Here is a 19,078-nt window from a genome sequence, read left to right as displayed (position 1 = left end):
CATTTTTCCCACTGTAGAGATGTGTTTGTAATTCTCTTGGCCCCAGTTATCTACCTTAAAGGAATGTGCTTCATTTGGCCCAGAATATAGGGTTCCCTTGTCAGTATACTGAGAACTCAGAAAAAAGCATGACTTCCTACTTCGTGGTACTCAAAAGGATTATGTCCTCATGCAAAAACCAATAAGTCAAAAAATTATCATGCTTTATCAGTTCCTGCCTCAGAATCTGAAAAAAAGGTAATTTCAATCTATCAGATGTTTTATATTTGATGTAATTAAGTAGTGATTCTTTCTTAAATACAGGGGTTGGAGAAATTAATCTTGCTTTTTTATTAAATAGAAAAGACAGGGTTCCAAAGGTCTTGAATCTAGGAAATGAATTGGTTAAAAAATATGCTCCCTCTAAAGCTAACTAATGAATGTAAATACTGTGTGGCCACAATAAGAGATGGGGATAGAGAAAATGTCACCAAACTGGAAGTCTAGAGTACAATATTATCCTTCAATTTGTTCTTTACATTAGAAAATAGGGAAAATAGCCTGTTACCCTTTTCTTTTCTTATTCTTGTCTTATACAATATACCCTGAGAGCAGTTTCCCCTCCCTCCACTCCACAAAATTACAGCCCCATTTCTTCTCTCCATCAAATCTGTTACTTTTTCCTTTCTCTTCCAAAAAGAGAAGGCATATCAATTAAAAACATTAACAAGATGCAATAAGACATAAACTTTCATATCAGGACCGAGTCAGGCAACCGTGTAGAAGAAAAAGGGGTCACAGGAGCAGGATAAAGAGTCAGAAACACCCTCCCTCCCACCCTGTAGTCTGAAAAAAACACCAAGCTATCAAATATCATATTTATAGAAGACAGAGCACAGCCCCATGTAAGCTCTGCTTTCTCAATCTCTGTGAGCCCTTATGAGCCCAGCTAATTTGATTGGGCCTTGTTATACTTGTGTCCTTGACCCTTCTGGATCCTACAATCACTTCTCCCCACCTTCCCCAGGGTTCCCCAAGCTCTGCCTAATATTTGGCTGTGGGTCTTTCTAGAACTGGTTTGCCTCACTTGGGATTTTGTCATTGTTGTTATTCTTCTATTTGCTTGCAAATTTTATGATGTCATTTTTTTTCCTAACAGAGGAGCAATATTCCATTGTGAAAATTTACCACATTTTCTTTATCTACTCTTTGCTTGAAGAACATGTTTTTTTCTAGTTTCTGGCTATCATGAATAAATCTGCAATGGACAAAATTGAGCAAATATTCTTGTGGCAGGATGGAGAGTCCTTTGGGTATATGCCCAAGAGTGGTATGGCTGAGTCTCAGAGTAGATCACTTTCCAGTTTTTGAGGAATTTCTATATGGATTTCCCTAGTGTTTGCATAATATTGCAGTCTTACCAGTAATATTCGCCTTGTTCCACTTCCTTACCAGCAGGAGCTGTCACTTCTTCACTTACGTATTTATTTTTGATCTTAGCCATTCTGACAGGTATAAGATGGAATCTCAGAATAGTTTTGATTGGTAGTTCCATGGTGGCTAAAAAAGTTCAACATTTCTTTGTATCTTTCTCAGCCATTTTAGATTACTTTACTGAGAATTCTGTGTTTAGATTTGCACTCCATTTTTTTTATTTAATTAACTTATTTACATCCCAAAGGCTGTTCCCTTCCCTGGGAGAACTCCTCTGTTCCCTCACAGAGACAACCTTTATTTATTTTGTTTCCAGTCTGTCACTAATATAAAAGAAGGCTATTGATTTTTGCTTATTAATTTTGTATCCTACGACTATACTTAAAGTGATGGGATGCTTATGCTTACTAATTTGTTCAGTCATTTTATCTGCAAATAAAAAATATTTTGACTTCATTCGTTCCTGTACGTGTTCCCTTGAGATTGTTGCTTGTCATTTTGCTCTATCAGAAAAATGAGTATAAGTGAAACACTCATACTAAATTAGGTTGTTCAGGCCTAGAAATCAAGCTCTGTGTGTTCTTTTCCATGAGGATTTTAGCTTCAAATATTTTGATATATTTATAAGCTTCAAGTACAAGTAGAAATTAGGATATTAGAAAGGGAAATTAAAAAAGCATCCTCTTAGTGGGAGGGAAATAACAGAACACAGTTAAAATGTGCATGGTATGGTTGAAGACTGGTGACAAAATTACTAAAGCAGAGAGGACTGTAGTAGTATTAAATAAAGTCAAGAGATAAAAGGGCAACAACTCCAAATAAAGGATATATTAAAAGCCATATCAACTTTTTAAAAGTAGAGGGCAAATATAATATATGTGAAAATAAAAAAGAAGGGAGGGGAACACAGAATTAGAGCATTAAACAGAGATGTTAGCAAGGAAATGTTAGAGAGGAATGTGAAAAATCCCAAATTATAAACCTATGAAAAATCTTATCGAAACCTGTAGTTTCAAAGTACAGCTTTAAAAAAAATGTTAGGAAAAATGGCTGCTCTGTCAGAAGATACAGATTCAATTCCCAAAAACCAGTATGACAGCTCACAACTACCTGTCATTCTACTTCCAGAAGATCGACATGTTTTATAACGTTTATAGGCTCATGGATGTCCTCCTGTGTGTGTGTGTGTGTGTGTGTGTGTGTGTGTGTGTGTGTGTGTGTGAATAAATATAAAATTGTATTCCATTTTCTAACAAATTTTAATGAAACTGGTTTTAGAAGTTTTATTTATCTATATGTGTATGTTTGTATTCCTGGGTATGTTATATGGATATGTGAGTTGGTGTCCTTAACCCTTCTCTGGGAGTCATGTCTGGCTACAGTAGGTGGCCACTTCATATTACTTATGCATCAATGGTAAAATTATCACCTAGAGTCACACTCATAGACTCCCTAGAGCTTCTCCTATTCCAGAGAACCATTTTCCATGATTTCATAGGCTTTCTGTTGTTTCAATTGTTGTTGAAGTTCATCTTTATTCCATGGTGGTCTGATAAGATACAAGGGGTTATTTCAATATTTTACATTTGTTGAGGCATTATTTGTGAACAAATATATGGTCAGTTATGGAAGTGATTTCATGAGGCACTAATAAAGTATATTCTTTTGTGTTTGGGGAGAATGTTCTGTAGATATATGTTGGGTCCATTTGATTCATAGCACCTGTTAATTTCATTATTTCTCTGTTTAGATTCTGTTTCAATGATCTGTCCACTGGTGAGAGTGGGTTGTTGAAGTCTTCCCCCTGTTGTTGTGTGGTGTTCAATATGCGATTTAAGCTTTAGTAATTTTTGTTTTAATAAAGTTTTTTTTTTCAGGAGATGATGAGTCTATTTTGTCTTGTCTGGATAGAGGTTTGATTTGCTCTTGAATGTTCCGGGGTGGAGACTAGGAGAAATCACAGGTTGTGGAGGTCTACTCAGTGCAGTCATCTCCCTCATCATCAGGCTCACTGTCCACAGACAGAATGGCATGCTTGCTTTCAGAACTGAACTTGGAGGCTAGATTCTCCTCAGATTTCTTTGGCTCAGGTGCAGATCTGGAGTCTTGATCTTTTTTGCCATCTTTTCTATCCAACTCCTTCCAGTGGTTTCTGTTCCCTCCATCCCCAGGACCATGGCTGGAGTTTCCAGTTTGGCCTATTGTGGCACTCATCCCATCGGCTTTATTTTCATCTTTCTTTGATGGTCCATCCTCAGAGGCCTGAGCTGGAGCTACTTTCCCTCCATCACTTGTAGGGGACTGCTGCTCTGTGGCTGAGCTCTCATATCGAGCAGGAGGGTTAGAGCTTTGCTTCACCCCTGCATTCTCCTTTAGTGGAGGGACTGGCATTATCTTTAGAGGCAGGTAAAGTTTAGGAGGCTTAGAGGTTGGAGAATGCAGTCTTCTTCTTTATTGAGAGTTTCATTTTCTATAAACTTCTCATTCTCCTTCGTGAGTTTCTGACAGATCCAAGCCTACAATGACTCACTTCCTGTCCTCAACAGTTCTCTTTTCTGAGTTTCTTCACTTTGCCAACTTGTTTGTCTATCCTGAGCCAGAAGTCTAGTTTTGGCTCATCCAGCTGTCACTGCAGCTTCTCCTGCTCCTTCTGTAGCCACTCCTCTACTTGTCTTTCTCTAGCAGCTGTGTCAACAGGGTCGCCTCTCCAAAGATAGAAGCTGCTCAGCTGGACTGGAAGGTACTAGCAGAGGAATCATATTCTTTATGAGTACACCAAGGCTTTAGATTCAGTTTTGTTCTTTGGGGGGAGGGAACTTCTGTCATCATGCCTATAATCATCCCGAGGGTAATAATCCCTGGAACTCCATGACCAATCATCCCCTCTGTCAAATCCGTCTTCATAGCTGTCTCCACCCTCTTTGTAGTAATCATCCTTTCAGTACCCACTTCCAAACGCTCTTCTGCCACTCCCTATCCTGGAGTCATAGCCTCTGTCATAGTCTCTGTTGCCTGGGTCATCATAGTGATCCCTGCCCCCATAGTGGTCCATGTCTCTGTGTGGGCTGTCCTGATATCTGTCCCTATATCTATCCCCATACTGGTCTGAATCGTAATGATCTCCATACTTGTCTCCAAAGCTATCACCACCTTTTCTAGGTGGGTAGTCATCAAAGCTGTCTGTGGCCGGATGGGTCATCCATTTTGTTTCTGTTTTGCCAGAATCCCGATTTCTATCTTGACCAAAAGAATAGTCATCCTTGTCATTGTCTTGTGCTTGATCAACAATCAGGCACAATCCACTCGAATTCTTCTGTTACCTAGAGACTCTTCATTGAGACTCAGAACACTAAGCAGAGAATCCAGGTCCTCAAATTCTGCATAGCCAAAACCTTTCAACCTCTCTGAATTGATGGGTTTGTGTGGTAAGCTTATAGTGGTGATATTTAATCCTCTAAAGAAATTCTTAATGGAGTGTTCTCAGATTCTCTAGGAAAGGCTCTGGTCATTACTGGGTTCCAGGGCAGCCCTTGGAGCAGTGGGAAGGATGGACACATCAATTGGAGGTTCCCTGTACACACCAACATCATTACATGCCAAGTTGTTGACACATCTCCTTCCAGATCGTATGTTTCATCAGCCCAGCTGACTGCTTTGGGGACATAGGTACTTCCTCCACCAGTTCCCCCATCCTCAGGTAGAAAGTCTGTTAGGTAGATGGTCTTCCCCTTCTTTTATGCTGAGGCCGCCATGTTGGGAAAGGGAGAGAGAACACAAAGGACCTGGATGAGACAATCACATGATTATAGCATGTACAAAAGACTTGGAGACCAATGAAGTTTTTTTAATGAATGACGGTACCCTTGCATTAGGGCATAGATGCTCAGAATTGATTTTAGTCAATTTCAACTTTGATGAATACAAAGTCCCCTTTTGAATCTTTTTTGATTAATTTTGGTTGAATATTTATTTTATTAGATATTAAAATGACTACTCCAACTTGTTTCTTGAGTCTGTTTTCAGGAAAGGTATTTTTGTCACGCCTTTAATCTGAAGAAGTGTCTATCTTTGTTGCTAAAGTTTATTTCTTAAATACAGTAGAATGATTGATCCTGTTTAGGCATCCACTCTGTTATCCTGTGTCTTTTTATTGGCACATTCTGTCTATTGATGTTGGTATATATTAATGACCAATGATTGTTAATTCCTATTATTTTGATGTTTATGTTGCTAGTGTGTATTCATGTGTATGTTTATGTGTGTACTTGTGTGTGTGTGTGTGTGTGTGTGCGTGCGTGCGTGTGCACGCACACCCCTCATTTTGGATTTGCTGGTGTTAAGTCATTAACTTCTTAGGTTTTCCTGGGATGAGTTACCCTCCTTGTGGTGATATTTCTTCTTCTAGTAACCTCTGTAGGTCTGTATTAGTGGAACGATATTGCTTAAACTTGATTTTGTCATTGAATATCCTATTTTCTCATTCTATGATGTTGGAAGTTTTGCTGCGTATAGTAGTCTGACATCTGTGATCTCTTGGGGTCTGGAAAACATCTGCCTAGACCCTTCTGGCGCTTTTGTTGAAAAGTCAGGTGTAATTCTGATATGTCTCCCTTTGTATGTTATTTGTCCATTTTCCCTTGTAGCTTTTTAATATTCTTTCTTTGTTCTATGAATTTAATGTTTAGATTTTTATGTGGCCACAAGATTTTCTTTAGTGGTCTAACTATTTGGTGTTTTGTAAGCTTCTGAGACACTTATAGGCAATTCTGTTTTTAGGGAAATTTTCTTCTATGATTTTTGAAGATATTTTTCTGGGCCTTTCATCTGGGAATCTTCTTCTTCTATTGCTATTATTTTTAGGATTGGTCTTTACATACTGTGCCAAATTTCCTGGATATTTTTCTTAGAAATTTGTTATATTTAGTGTTTCCTTTGACTAATGTATCAATCTCTTCTATTATATCTTCTAAGCCAGAAATTATTTCTTCCATCTTTCTTATTATTTGGTGATTCTTGAATCTGTAATTTCTGTTCTCTTTCTAGGGTTTTCTTCTTCAGGATTGCCTCATTTATTTTCCCTTTATTGCTTCTATTTCTATTTGCAGGTCTTGAACAGATTTATTCTTTTCCTTTTCCTGTTTAATTTTATTTTCTTGTACTTTTTTATATTTATTCATTTCCTCTTTAAAGACCTCTGCCTGCTTGATTGTATTCTCCTGTAATTTTTTAAGGGATTTATTCATTGGCTCATTAAAGGCCTGTATCATCTTCTTATGATTAGATGTATTGTCACTGTCTTGTGCTTCAGGTATTTTAGAATATCCAAGACTTGTCCTAGTTGGAAAGCTTGGTTCTGATGGTATCAAATTGACTTGGATTTTGATGCTTGTTATTATATGCAGGTGTTTAGCCTTCTGGTTGTCCCTGGTGTTGGCAGACCTGGTAGACCTTGATGGCAACAGGCCTCTGGGATTACAGGTAGAGCTGGTTGCCATGGTTGGCAGAAGGCTTTCAGGGATGCAGGCAGAGCTGGTAGTGCCTGACGGCTTCAGGCTTCTTGATGTTTTGGGAGGCAGCAATCCTCCAGGGAGGCAGGCAGGGTTGATGTATCTTGATGGCTGCAGAGCTTGAGGATTACAAGTAGAAGTGTGTACTGGAAGATAGAGCACAGGGGTGATAGGGGAAGATCTCATAGCTACTGGAATTGCCAGGAGACACCCTGAGCAAGCATGACGATCTCACCTGTTTTTCTTCTGTGCCAACAGGGTTCCAGTGATGGAGGCATAGCTGTGGTCTGCACAATAGTCAGGGGAGGGGACAGGATAGAATTGACCCTCACTGCTTCTGGATTCCCCCCCCATCAGCATTTTTACATTCTTTTAAAAAACATTTAAAAACTTGTTTTTCTCTAACCAACATGCAGTTGGCAATTTGATAGCTACTCATATTGATAAAGTTTGGTTTTTGTTTGTTTGTTTGTTCATTTTCCTTGTTTGGTTTTTTTTGTTTCTTTGTTTTGTTTTGTTTTCTATGCATGGAATGTAGCTCCTGGTAAGTTCAGCACTGAAAGACTCACACATCCAAGAATAATATATGGATGATACAAACTTGTTTAAAGAAAGCAAAAGAGAACAAAAATTTAAGTGGGTAGAGAAAAAAGAGTTGGTTAAAATATACCATATGAAACTATAAAAGGACTTAGATTTTTTAGAGACGCACTTTCCATTTTAGCATTTACTTTTTATTCTCTCTCTTTTTTAATTTTCAGCCTAACAGTTAATTTTAATAGTGTAGACTGTAGCCCAAATTTAATACGAGTTGATTTCATCAGCTTCTGATTTCTTTCCCCCTTTTTTCCTTGCTACAGCATTTGGGATACCCAACTGCAAAAAAATGTAAATACATAATTTCAAGTCTATGTTTCTGCCACTGGGTGGTGCTCACAGTACATGTTAGATGTGTTGTTTATGTGACTTAATCCAAAGTTTATCTGGAAACCATAGAACATTTACTGTTTTTTGTTGGTTTTGTTTTTTGTTTCCAAAGTTACAGATGAGGTTGAGGAACGATTAAATTGTATCACATTATACTTGATTTAAATATTAGTTAGCTTGAGGAGTTCAATCTATGATCTTAAATAGACATGGCTCTCATATCCCACAAGTTATACTGATACAGATGGAGTGATAGTTGTATTTGATCATTAACCAAATAGCAGAGTGATATCATTCAGAATAGATTTGCTAAGCCCAAGTATACTGGGAGGGGTCATCAGATAATGTATCCTGGGTAGCCTTTCTGTATGCATGTTTATATTTCTGAATTGCAAATAATTATAATTTAGGGATTAAAACATTGAAAACATTATTTTCTGGGAATGGTATAGCCAATAAAATCATGATCACACAACATCTGGAGTACCTACCACGAGGCTGCACAAGAGTGAGCCATTAAAGAGTAAATCACAGATGGGGCCATACCTGAGAAGGCCATACCCTTCTCTGCAGAAGCAATAATTGCTGTAGATTCTAGGGAGGTACACTCATTATCTTCATAATGCATCACAAAAGTAGTCCTTCAGGCTCCACTGGATAGTTCAAAACTCATGGTAATGCAAACAGTCCTGGTTAAACTCAGTGAATCTCAAAATAAGAAGGTATGAATGTGAAAAGGGGACTTTTAGGAAGGGGTGCATAAGAAGTAGAAGTAGTATGAGAGTCATTGGAATATTACATTGATCAGAATATATTAGTATGGAATTGTAAAAGAACAAGTTTAGTATTAGTTACTTAAAAAACACAAACAATGAGACAGATTTGTTAAATAGATCACTGAGAGAGTGTTTTTCAGGGTATGTGTGAGTTTCTCAGTTTGCTTTCAGCCACTATTATGGAAAGAGGAACAAAAAAGAAGCAATGAAAAAGAAGGGAGATTTGCTGCCACCCTAGTATTGACAATGTTGGAGCAATACTACTGTATAATATATGGAAAGGACCAGAAGCAATAAGATTATAAAATATAATATCATATATTCTACCTGGAAGATGTGCCTAAGATGTCTCAGTATTTTCTACTCTGAAAAGTTTGAATTTAATATATTAAACTCATTTTTCATATATTTTATTCCATAACTCATTTATATTCATTTTTATTGAATCTTTGATATAATTCAAAAACTAAACCTGGTGTTAGAGAGGCAGGCTCAAGATATAGAATATAACTATTTTATTTTTAAATTTAAATTATCTTTAGAAACATTAATTTGAGTCAAAAAGGTACTGATTATTTGCAAATATACTTAAGTTTCATTTTGACACTCAACAATAAAAAATTCAGTAGTAGGATAAGGATAATCAGCATTCTACTAAGAATAATCAGGGTTGGGATATATTTATAGAATGCATGATTGTAGTTTTCTTTTACATTTTTGTTAGCATACAACAATTATTCATTTCATTATGGCATTTTATACATGTTTTTACACTGTTAATTCCAAAATATTTTCATTTTTTTTAGAACAATAAATCATTATTACAATTTGGTTATTTTAAAATTTTGATGAGTTTTGTTCTGAAAATTAAAAACAGAATCTCAGGAAAAAAGTAATGAACATAATTTTTCTTTCCAGAGCAAATTTTTGTAGTGTATTTAGAAATTATACATACCTCTCAGTTCTATGTGGGTTTTTATTTTAAAAATACCCAAATATTGAAACCTAAAAATAATAGATTCTGTCATATCTCTATAAGACTCATATCCACCAAGCATACTGGAATGTGGACTTATTTAGTTAAATTATATCTGTAGTTGTGAGTATTTATTTGAAGGCCTCAAAGATGAAACAATATGGGAATTCAGGTAGGTACTACATTTCTAACTGGTATCATTATGAGAGAAAAGCAGAGGGAATTTAGATTTATTTTTACAGAGACAGAGAGTAATGTAAAAGCCATGTGAAGGCAGTATCTAAGATTAGGGCCATGCTGCCACAAGCCAAGGCATACCAATAATTATTAGGAAATCCCAAGTGTCTATGAAAGGAACTTCCAACAACTGGTGAGAACTTAGAGAAAGATACAATTTTATCAATGCCTTGATATTGGATAGCTGGTATTTTGAATTGTGAAAATTAAGTTATTCTTATTTCAGTCTGTAAAGCTGATAGTAGTTTGTTTTGTTACCCCCAGGAAATCTATACATATATTAGGAACAATTCTATTTCTAATCAGTCTTTTAAAGTCAGTGCCAAAACGTATTGTGAGATTCTTGCAGATATTTTAATAAATTCTCAACTTCACCTCATATAGGACAAAGGGAACTATGAGTAAAGAGTGTTGTGTATAACACATTCCTTTGTCCTTTTTTTCTATTGTTGGTGACGTTTTGTGATTGTCACTATTAATGTAACACATGATTGGTACTATTTAATAGTATCTCATATGTGGTCTTATTCACGACTGACAGAAATCATTCAGGAAATAAAAGAAAATCCCAGATTCTGAGAAAGGATTTGTAGAACTTGTGGAGAATATACTCAAGCAATTTCAAAATGTTGTAATAAGACAAGGTGTGCAGAAAACAACTGACAAAGGAGAATTCCTAATCAGAGCAATGTGAAGAGCAGTGTTATAAAATAGTAAAACAACTATCTGTGAAAGTCTATTTTTGTTTTGTTTGTTAATTTTAAGCCAGAATCATTCTTGATAAATCAGGAAGTTGTATTGTTCACATAAGTATCCTTCTGAGATCCCTGTGAAAAATGGTCTCCAGAACTTGTAGTCTACAACATTTGAGAGTGAGACTAATGGAAGGAAGCTATGTAATTCTAAGAAAGTGCTGGAAGGAGATACTTAGATCTTTTTTTGCCTCTAAAACCAAAAGAAGCAACTTTCTCTACATTATACTCACAATATTATGAACTACTTTGCCTCAAGCCCTATAGCAAAAAAGCCAACTGACTACAGACTAAAATGCATCATACTCAGCTTCCATATAAGATGTTTCTCTGGAGTATTTTGTTGAACAAACATAGGGAGAAGGAAGTAAATGACACATGTAGACTATATTATCAGTGTTTGAAATGAGCTGTATCCTGAAAAAAAGAAACACCTATACAAAACTAGATAAAAGGTGGTTGACTATGATATATAAAATTATCTTTGCAATTACATAGAAAATATGTTATGAGTTTTCCATTTTCAACATTTTTATATTTGAAATTAATACAGAGCTTAAAATATGTAAAAATAGAATGTGATGCCTCATTGAATTTTCATATGTCAATGAGTTTACTTCTAAGACAGGTGTTCCTTAGCACTGGCCTGTTATCCCTACCCTCAACTGTGTCTTCACTGTGACCACCATTATATCATCCAATTTCAAAGTATTAAGGAGCTTACAAGTCTCTTTTATATCACTGCAGTGAAATTCTTGAGGAAACCTAACTTTATAGTTTTATTTGGCTTAGAGTTTTGGAATCTAAAAGCAAATAATAGGCTAGTATCATTATAGTGACATCTGGTGAGGGTCTCACAGTTGGCACAAGTAGAGGAAGAAGCATGTATGATATCTTAAAACAAGAAGCCAAACTGATCCTTAAGGCTTAGTTTTTTAAACTAACTCACTCGCAAAAAACTTAAGAGGCCCATGAGAGCAACTGTAATGTTGGAAAGTAGCTGCACCCTCAGTTGACCTGAGAACCACATATTAAGTCCTACCTGTTAAGGTTCTAGACCTTATACACATACTGAAAGCCTAAGAAACAAGTGTCAAGAAGAGGCTGGAAATCTACTCTCAAATTCATAGACATTTGGAAAACAAATGAAATATAAAACATTACAAAATACATCCTTTTTTGCCTTTATTTCCTTTTTTTATTTAAATAATTTACTTTTTCTCAAATCGTAATTGATTCACACAGGGGTTATAAACACAGAAAGGCAGGATGTGGGGAAGGGAATGACACTGGAGTGTGGTGTTCAGGGGTATTATAGATATCTTTCAGAACCGGGTATCGGCTGGGTGAAGGTCCAGGGTACAAGTCGCTATGACTCTGCCTATGACTCGCTTGTCCTTATCTAAGTTGGTATTGTCTGCCAAGGCTACCTATTTACAAGGTCTATGACTACTCAGGCTTGTAAATTTCCAAAAAACTTCCTGTTTACATTAGCTTATAGCCATCTGTTTCAATGTTTTTCCACTGAGACCCATTTGCCTTTATTTCTTATACTTTAAATATATCCCTTTGCAAACACAAAGCTTTATCTTAAATATTTGTAAAACAAAACATTCACTGAATTTTATTCATAGACACATTGAGTACAAACTTCTAAGCTACAACACACACATATTTATGCATATATATGTATATGTTTGTGTGTGTGTGTGTGTGTGCATGCATTCTTTAATCTTTTTAAACATCCAGACTTTATCCTCCTCCTGGTCCACCCTCAGACTGTTGCACATCACAAACCTCCTCCTCCCATCTCCAAGAGGATGTCCCCACCCCACTCCCACTCCACTAGACTTTTCCACTCATCCCTTGGCTCCAAGTCTCTCGAGGTTAGGTGCATAATAATGTACTTTGTTTAACCTTATCTTGCTTTAGGTAGTCCATATGCTAGTAAAAAATAGAGTATACTACCAACCTTAAATTACATTTGCTTTTATTACACAATATTCAATGTTTTACTCACTATGTATCCCTACTTACTGTATTCTTTTTCTGATAGATATTAACATCAAATCTACATTCTAAAGAGTACATACTTCCATGATTATTTGATTTCTCATAAGCCTAAGTCATATATGCATGTTACTTTAATGTTATCATATATCTCACTGAAAAATATGATAGTGTAGTTCATATTGAACAAATTTAGATGGTTGCTTCTATATTTGCCTAACTAAGTCATTTATTGAAAAGAATCTCCTGCATTGGTTTTTATTACTAACCCAGTATATCCATCCCATTACCAAGGCTGAGATAATGGAATTTTTGTGGTATACTTGTTCCACATATGACTCTATTAACCCTGAAAGGGAGATAAAATGGAAGTGTTTATTAATTTATTGTAATATTTTCCATACTAAATTGTAATCAACTGCTTGATAAATTAATGGTGAATTAATTTTCAGCTTATAAATCATATGCTCTACATAAGTAGCTTTGAAATAAGTTTTTAAAAATCTGACAATAATTTCTATACCTGGAAATATTATACCCAATATTATATGAAAAAATGAATGATACACCTTTTAATTCAAATAAATATTGAGACTACATGATAAAATTATTTCCTAGTACTTTCCAGCACCTAAAAATTATTCTAATTTCTATTTGAGGATGAAGAATGATGTTTGAGAAATGTTTTCAGTGCAGATTTTATGGACTAGCTAAAGAAATAGTATAAGTGAACAAAAAAAGTATAGTCCCTCTATAAACACAGGAGGGAGCTATGAGATTTGATTTTGCTTCTTTAGTGTTTTAATTGCAAAAAAGTGACATGACTATTAATTTAGGAAATAATGAGTAATCTTCTATTTTTTCAGCCTGTTATATAATTATTCCATAAATAGTTTTAGTTTGAATTTTCTGTATTTTCTTTTTTAAATGAGCTTAAATATATATTCTTGGAATTAAAATTTTTCTGACTGTTCTATATCCCTACATTGATTTGATCTCATAAGTTTAATGCCTTTGATAGAATGACAGAAGATTATTTTCTATGTGCTAAGTGCTTCAAGGTCATTTAATCATTTTGTGAAGTAGTTTTCTTCCTTTCTAGTTCTTCTGTATTTTGTGTTTTAGATAGTATAAAAATGAGTGCATTATAACATCGGAAATTCTTACAGAAAAAATAATTAACTCAACATTATCTAGCATCTAAGATATTAACAGAAAAAATAGCTAATAAAAGACATTTATACTTTAGGTGAAAATAGAAATGACTACCTTTAAAATAAGTTGATAGTATCTGGTCTGCATAATAATATCAACATATATTTCATAATTTCTTATACAAAGTGATATATATATTGTAAGACATCACCCCCAGATGATACTAAAGACTTTGTACAGAGCTGAAATATCTACGTATATACAATTTTCTCTCTGTATTCATATGTTCAGAACAGATAATTTTTCCTGTCTATTCTTGATTCTTTGTTGGTTGAGTCCACAAATAAGGAAATCACCAATATGAAGAATATAGTGTTAATCATATGTACACATATTTTATAGTAAATAATGTGGAAATTATACATATTAAGAGTTTAATTACAGCAGAATAATATCAAGCATTTATAATAATATATTGTGGTAAATGGAAATTAGGGTTATCTTTCAAATTTTCGTATTTTATTGTATCCCAATTTTTGTTCTTATATAGGATGATATGCTGCTTATATAATAATTTTAAAAATTGAGTCACTTAGGCATCATTATGTAGCAATAGCTTAGTACAGATTACATAACCAATTTCATATATATGCATATATGTGTGTGTGTGTGTGTGTGTGTTATATACAGCACAGATATACTGAATAACTGAGAAATCCATGTTTTAAGTAAGGAGAACATGGCTGTATGGGATTTTATTCCCATTCTCAGTAAAGCATACAATTAAAACTTATAAGTTGTTGATTTCTCCAATGTTCTTTTTAATGATTTCAAGCCACTGCTGACCATGAATAACTAAAAATTTCTGACTACTTTTCTGACTACTACTTCCAATATATATGAACTTTATCATCTCCCTTTGGATTTGAGCAAGAACTCTAATGGGTCAATTTAAAAATATATGTCTCTTACTTTTAACAGCTGATCAAATTCCTCATTTCATTGCTCTTGTATCTGACCACCTTTGATATTAAATCCTGTACCACCTACTTTGCACATCTTATTACATTAATCTTCTTTCAACAACACTCCTATTAAGTTGTTTGCCCAAAATGCCAGAATGCTATTTGTTCTATAGTTTGTCACTAGTCTGTAATTATTTGCCTTATTTCTTGGTTGTAAATTTTCACTTGTTCATGTACTATGAGTCCTCTGAATAAAATCTGTTATCTTTAATGAATATTATGATTATTTTCCATTTAAAAACTACCCTGGCATATGATTTCTAAAACCATCACAGTATGTTATATCACTCGTTTTTGTTCAAAAATAATTAGAACAGAAAGCATCAAAAAATACATGTGAGTACTATGACTTCAGTTTTCATCAATGTAAAATAATTAATTGTGTACATGGCATATTGTAAATTACTATAAAACTGATAGGAGGAGTCCTTCCTTTCTAACTATTGTCCACATTGGGGCTGGTCACACATACTTTTCATCTCAACACTCAGGAGAAAGAGACAAGCAGATCTTTCTGGGTTTGAAGCCATCCTGGTCTATGTAGTTAGGCATTATCTCAAAAACTAAAACAAAATAAAAGAAAAAAACAAAATAAAACAAAAACAGGAACAAGAACAAGGATAAACCCCACACCCATTCACTACTTTGTTCTTCAGGTATAAATCCTCACTTATTGGTATGAGAGTCCTCTGAAGAAAATCTGTCTTACAAAAAAACTTTTCTATTAAAAGGAGTAATAATGAAGAAATATAAATTGTTTCAATTTTCTCTCCATTTCCCATCTCTCACTAGTTCCTCTTCCTTCGTGATTGTATTTTCTTTGACTATAGAAATGCTTCTAATTTTGCTTAAGAAAATACACTTTATATATTTCCACTGTCATGTAATCTCTCATCTCTCAGGGGCATGATTGAGGAAATCAAAGTTTATATACTTTGAGAATTATTTAGCTCATATAATAAAAGAGAGCTATCAGTGTGCACATTTTTATGATAACTAATATTCTATTCCAATACCCAAGAGAAAGGTTGGTTATAAGAGTAAGCCCTCTAAAGAAATACATTGAAAGTTTTAAATCTATAGGTTCAGGAAAGACATGCCACTGAGGATCTTTAATGTTTCTTAATGAAAACAAGGAGCCAAAGAAAGGAAAAATGAGTAATAGACAATTTCTTTGTTTATTATGATTAGCTTGAAAAGCCTTGGTCTTTCTTGTTGTTTTATAAATGCATATTATACTCACAAACAAAATTCTTTGTAAGAGGAACGTATCAATGACACCAAAATGAGAAGAAAGGGAAGAACCATTTTTTTATTCAACAAACTTGGCAATATTTGAGTCACATAAATATATTTGTCAGCTTCCTATGCAAGATATAGTCTGTTGTATGGAAGATGTAGACAGTGGATGTCTTACTTGTTGGAGATTCCACATGAAACATATTATCAGAATGCTGACATCTTCTAATTTAAGTAAGTAGCAATAGTCAGTATTTCCTATTAAAATTTGTCACTGTTGGATTATACATTTTAGATGTAAATAGAAGAAATTTCCCTTACTTGGACAAGGGAATAGACCTCTTGTGTTACTTATAAAATCTTGTTTTAAATTCTTTTTTTTTTTTTTTTTTTGTTTTGTTGGTTTTTTCGAGACAGGGTTTCTCAGTGTAGTCCTGGCTGTCCTGGAACTCACTCTGTAGACCAGGCTGGCCTCGAACTCAGAAATCCACCTACCTCTGCCTCCCGAGTGCTGGGATTAAAGGCGTGCGCCACCACGGCCCGGCTTTGTTTTAAATTCTAAAGAAAACAAAGCTTTAAAAACTCATTCTTCTTGCTCAATCTTGATGTCGTGCGCACATCCTCTCAATGAGGGTCCGTCCGGATGGGTCTGTGCCTCGAGCCCCATGTCTGGGTGCCACTTGACCCGACCGGCGGGTCCTGGTTATTCGTGGGGGCGAGGAGGACTGCAACCTGCTATTCTTCAGAAGATATGGTACACTGCTTGAGTTATGGAGATCATCGCCCGTGACCTGTCGTCCACGGAACCAGGTTGATGCTGCCATCAAGAAGGCAGTTGAAGTTCATTACCATCAGCTGAAAATTGCAGAGGATCCAGAAGTGACTCCGCAGGAGACTGACACAGCTGTCAGCTCCCCTGCCTCCCCCTACGGTCTACCCCTAGACTTCCATGCCCTCCAAAAGGGTTCCTGGTATGCCTGGCTTTGCCCTCATTTCTCTCGCTAGAGAGCTTGGCCTCTTGATCACCACAACAAAAATTGGCTTTTTCCTAAACCAAGGCCACCCTTGATATGGCCGCTAACATTGGGGAGCCTTCCTTTATGACAATATTACACCCCAAACTGACAAATGGTTGGTAACTTGAACATTTACAAGAGACTAGGATGGCTGTGAGTTAGTCCAATGACGGGATTATTGTAGGTCCACTTCCCAGGGGCCCACCCAATGCAGCCGAAAAGGAGTGCGTGGTGCTGGGAGTGGGTGCAGCCTACATGGCCTAAGACAGGGCTCTCACCCTCCTTTCACCCACATCAGAGTCCCTTGACGTTGCCCATCGTCGACAGCCTAAAGCCTTCGACCATCGATGTGACTCGTCTCACATCAGTGTTATGGGGTTGTGAACTTGTCTAAGACCCCCCATAATTAGACATCCAAATTCAAAATTCACATAGTTGGGATTGAACATAAGATGCCTTCTCTAACTAAACAGAGAAGGGGGAGATGCCAGAAGCCAGGACCCTCGCCCTTACCCTTACCCCCTACCTTTCCCCACCTGCACAATGTCCTCTGAAGCTTGGCAACTGCAAGATCCTGCTTAGCAACTGCAGATAGACTCAAAGCAGAGTACCATGTCTTCTTAAGAATAGCAGGGAGACCATAACTCAAGCAGTGTACCATATCTTCTGAAGAACTGCAGGTAGATCATAATTCAAGGCAGTATACCATATAGACCATGACATGTTTCAAGGCACAGGCCAAGAAGATTTTGTACTTTTCCACCACCTGGACCCTCTTACCCCCTCCCCTTGTAAAACATGCTATAAAAAAAGCATTTCATGTTCAAAAAAAAAAAAGAAATTAAAAAAAAAAGTGAGAAAAAACCCAGTAAAAAAAAAAAACTTATTCTTCAAGACACGGTAAATGAATAGTAAAACATAATAAGAAATGGGGCTGGACATTGGACAAGTGTGCTTAGAGAACCTGAGTTCAGCTCCCTGATCCCATACTGGGCAGTTTACAAATATCTGTAATTTCAGTTCCAGACAGTCTGATACCCACTAACCTCATTGAACACTTATGTGAGGCATGTAATCCTATACAGATAAACACATAAATGAAAATAAATGAGAGAAATAAATTTAACTAGATATATGTATGGACCCCAAACCCTATTGTATGAGGTAGTTGCCTGAATCCTCACGGTTAAGCCTATATGCTTTCATAACTCTTTTTTCTTTCATCTCTTTCCCTCTTCTCTACAAACGCCCAAATCCTAAATAACCTTTTTCAGATACTTGGGGCATTGCCACTTGTCTAAAGTATCATTTCCCAGCCTAAAACATCCAAAGTACATATGGAGTTTCACTGCTGAGTTGGTACATTTTTTTTTTTTTTTTACTTCTGGCTCAGAAATTATTCTTTCTATTTTTTCTCCTTTGCCCAACTCCCTTTGCCCAAGTGTTAAGATCTCCAGCATGCTTGAGTGCTTAAATTATTCTTTTCTTTCTCCATTTTCAAAAGGCAGCTTCCAGTTCCCTTATGAGTATATTTGTTAAAATTATTGTACCTATAAAACCAAGGACCTCCAAAAGTGATCCAAGTAGAATAAACAGTTTGTTGTAATGCATTAACTGCTTATTTCTTTCATGATAACTTCCTCTCTCTCTCTCTCTCTCTCTCTCTCTCTCACACACACACACACACACATATATACATATATATATATATACCTAAATGAGCCCTAGTACGGTATAGTATGGAAAACAACAATAAAACTACAACTGCCTTCTCAGAGTTTCTTACTCATTTCTCTCAATATGCTTTCATTTTTATTAATATTTACTTCTCTTCCAGACTTTTAGATGCAAAGCATAACAAACAAGTTATTGGTTCCACTTTCTGCTTTCCTTTTTAAAATTGTTTTTGAACTCTCACTAGATATGTACACCATCATTTGCAAGGATGGCATTATCTAAACTTAAAACAAAATAATTATCATTGTCACTATTAAAAAGTATTGGTGTTTAGCTGAAAATAGTAATAAATTAATTTGGTTTAACTG

General features: G+C 35.6%; 1 pseudogene; it reads right to left on the bottom strand.

Moving 5' to 3' along the window:
- Window positions 1-3,387: 3,387 nt before the first annotated feature.
- LOC114626207 lies at window positions 3,388-5,165 on the bottom strand (annotated as a pseudogene).
- Window positions 5,166-19,078: the final 13,913 nt, after the last annotated feature.

Source organism: Grammomys surdaster, unplaced genomic scaffold, assembly GCF_004785775.1.
Source record: "Grammomys surdaster isolate TR1022 unplaced genomic scaffold, NIH_TR_1.0 230, whole genome shotgun sequence".
NCBI classification, from domain to species: Eukaryota; Metazoa; Chordata; class Mammalia; order Rodentia; family Muridae; genus Grammomys; species Grammomys surdaster.
This window is presented reverse-complemented; position numbering and strand designations above follow the sequence as displayed.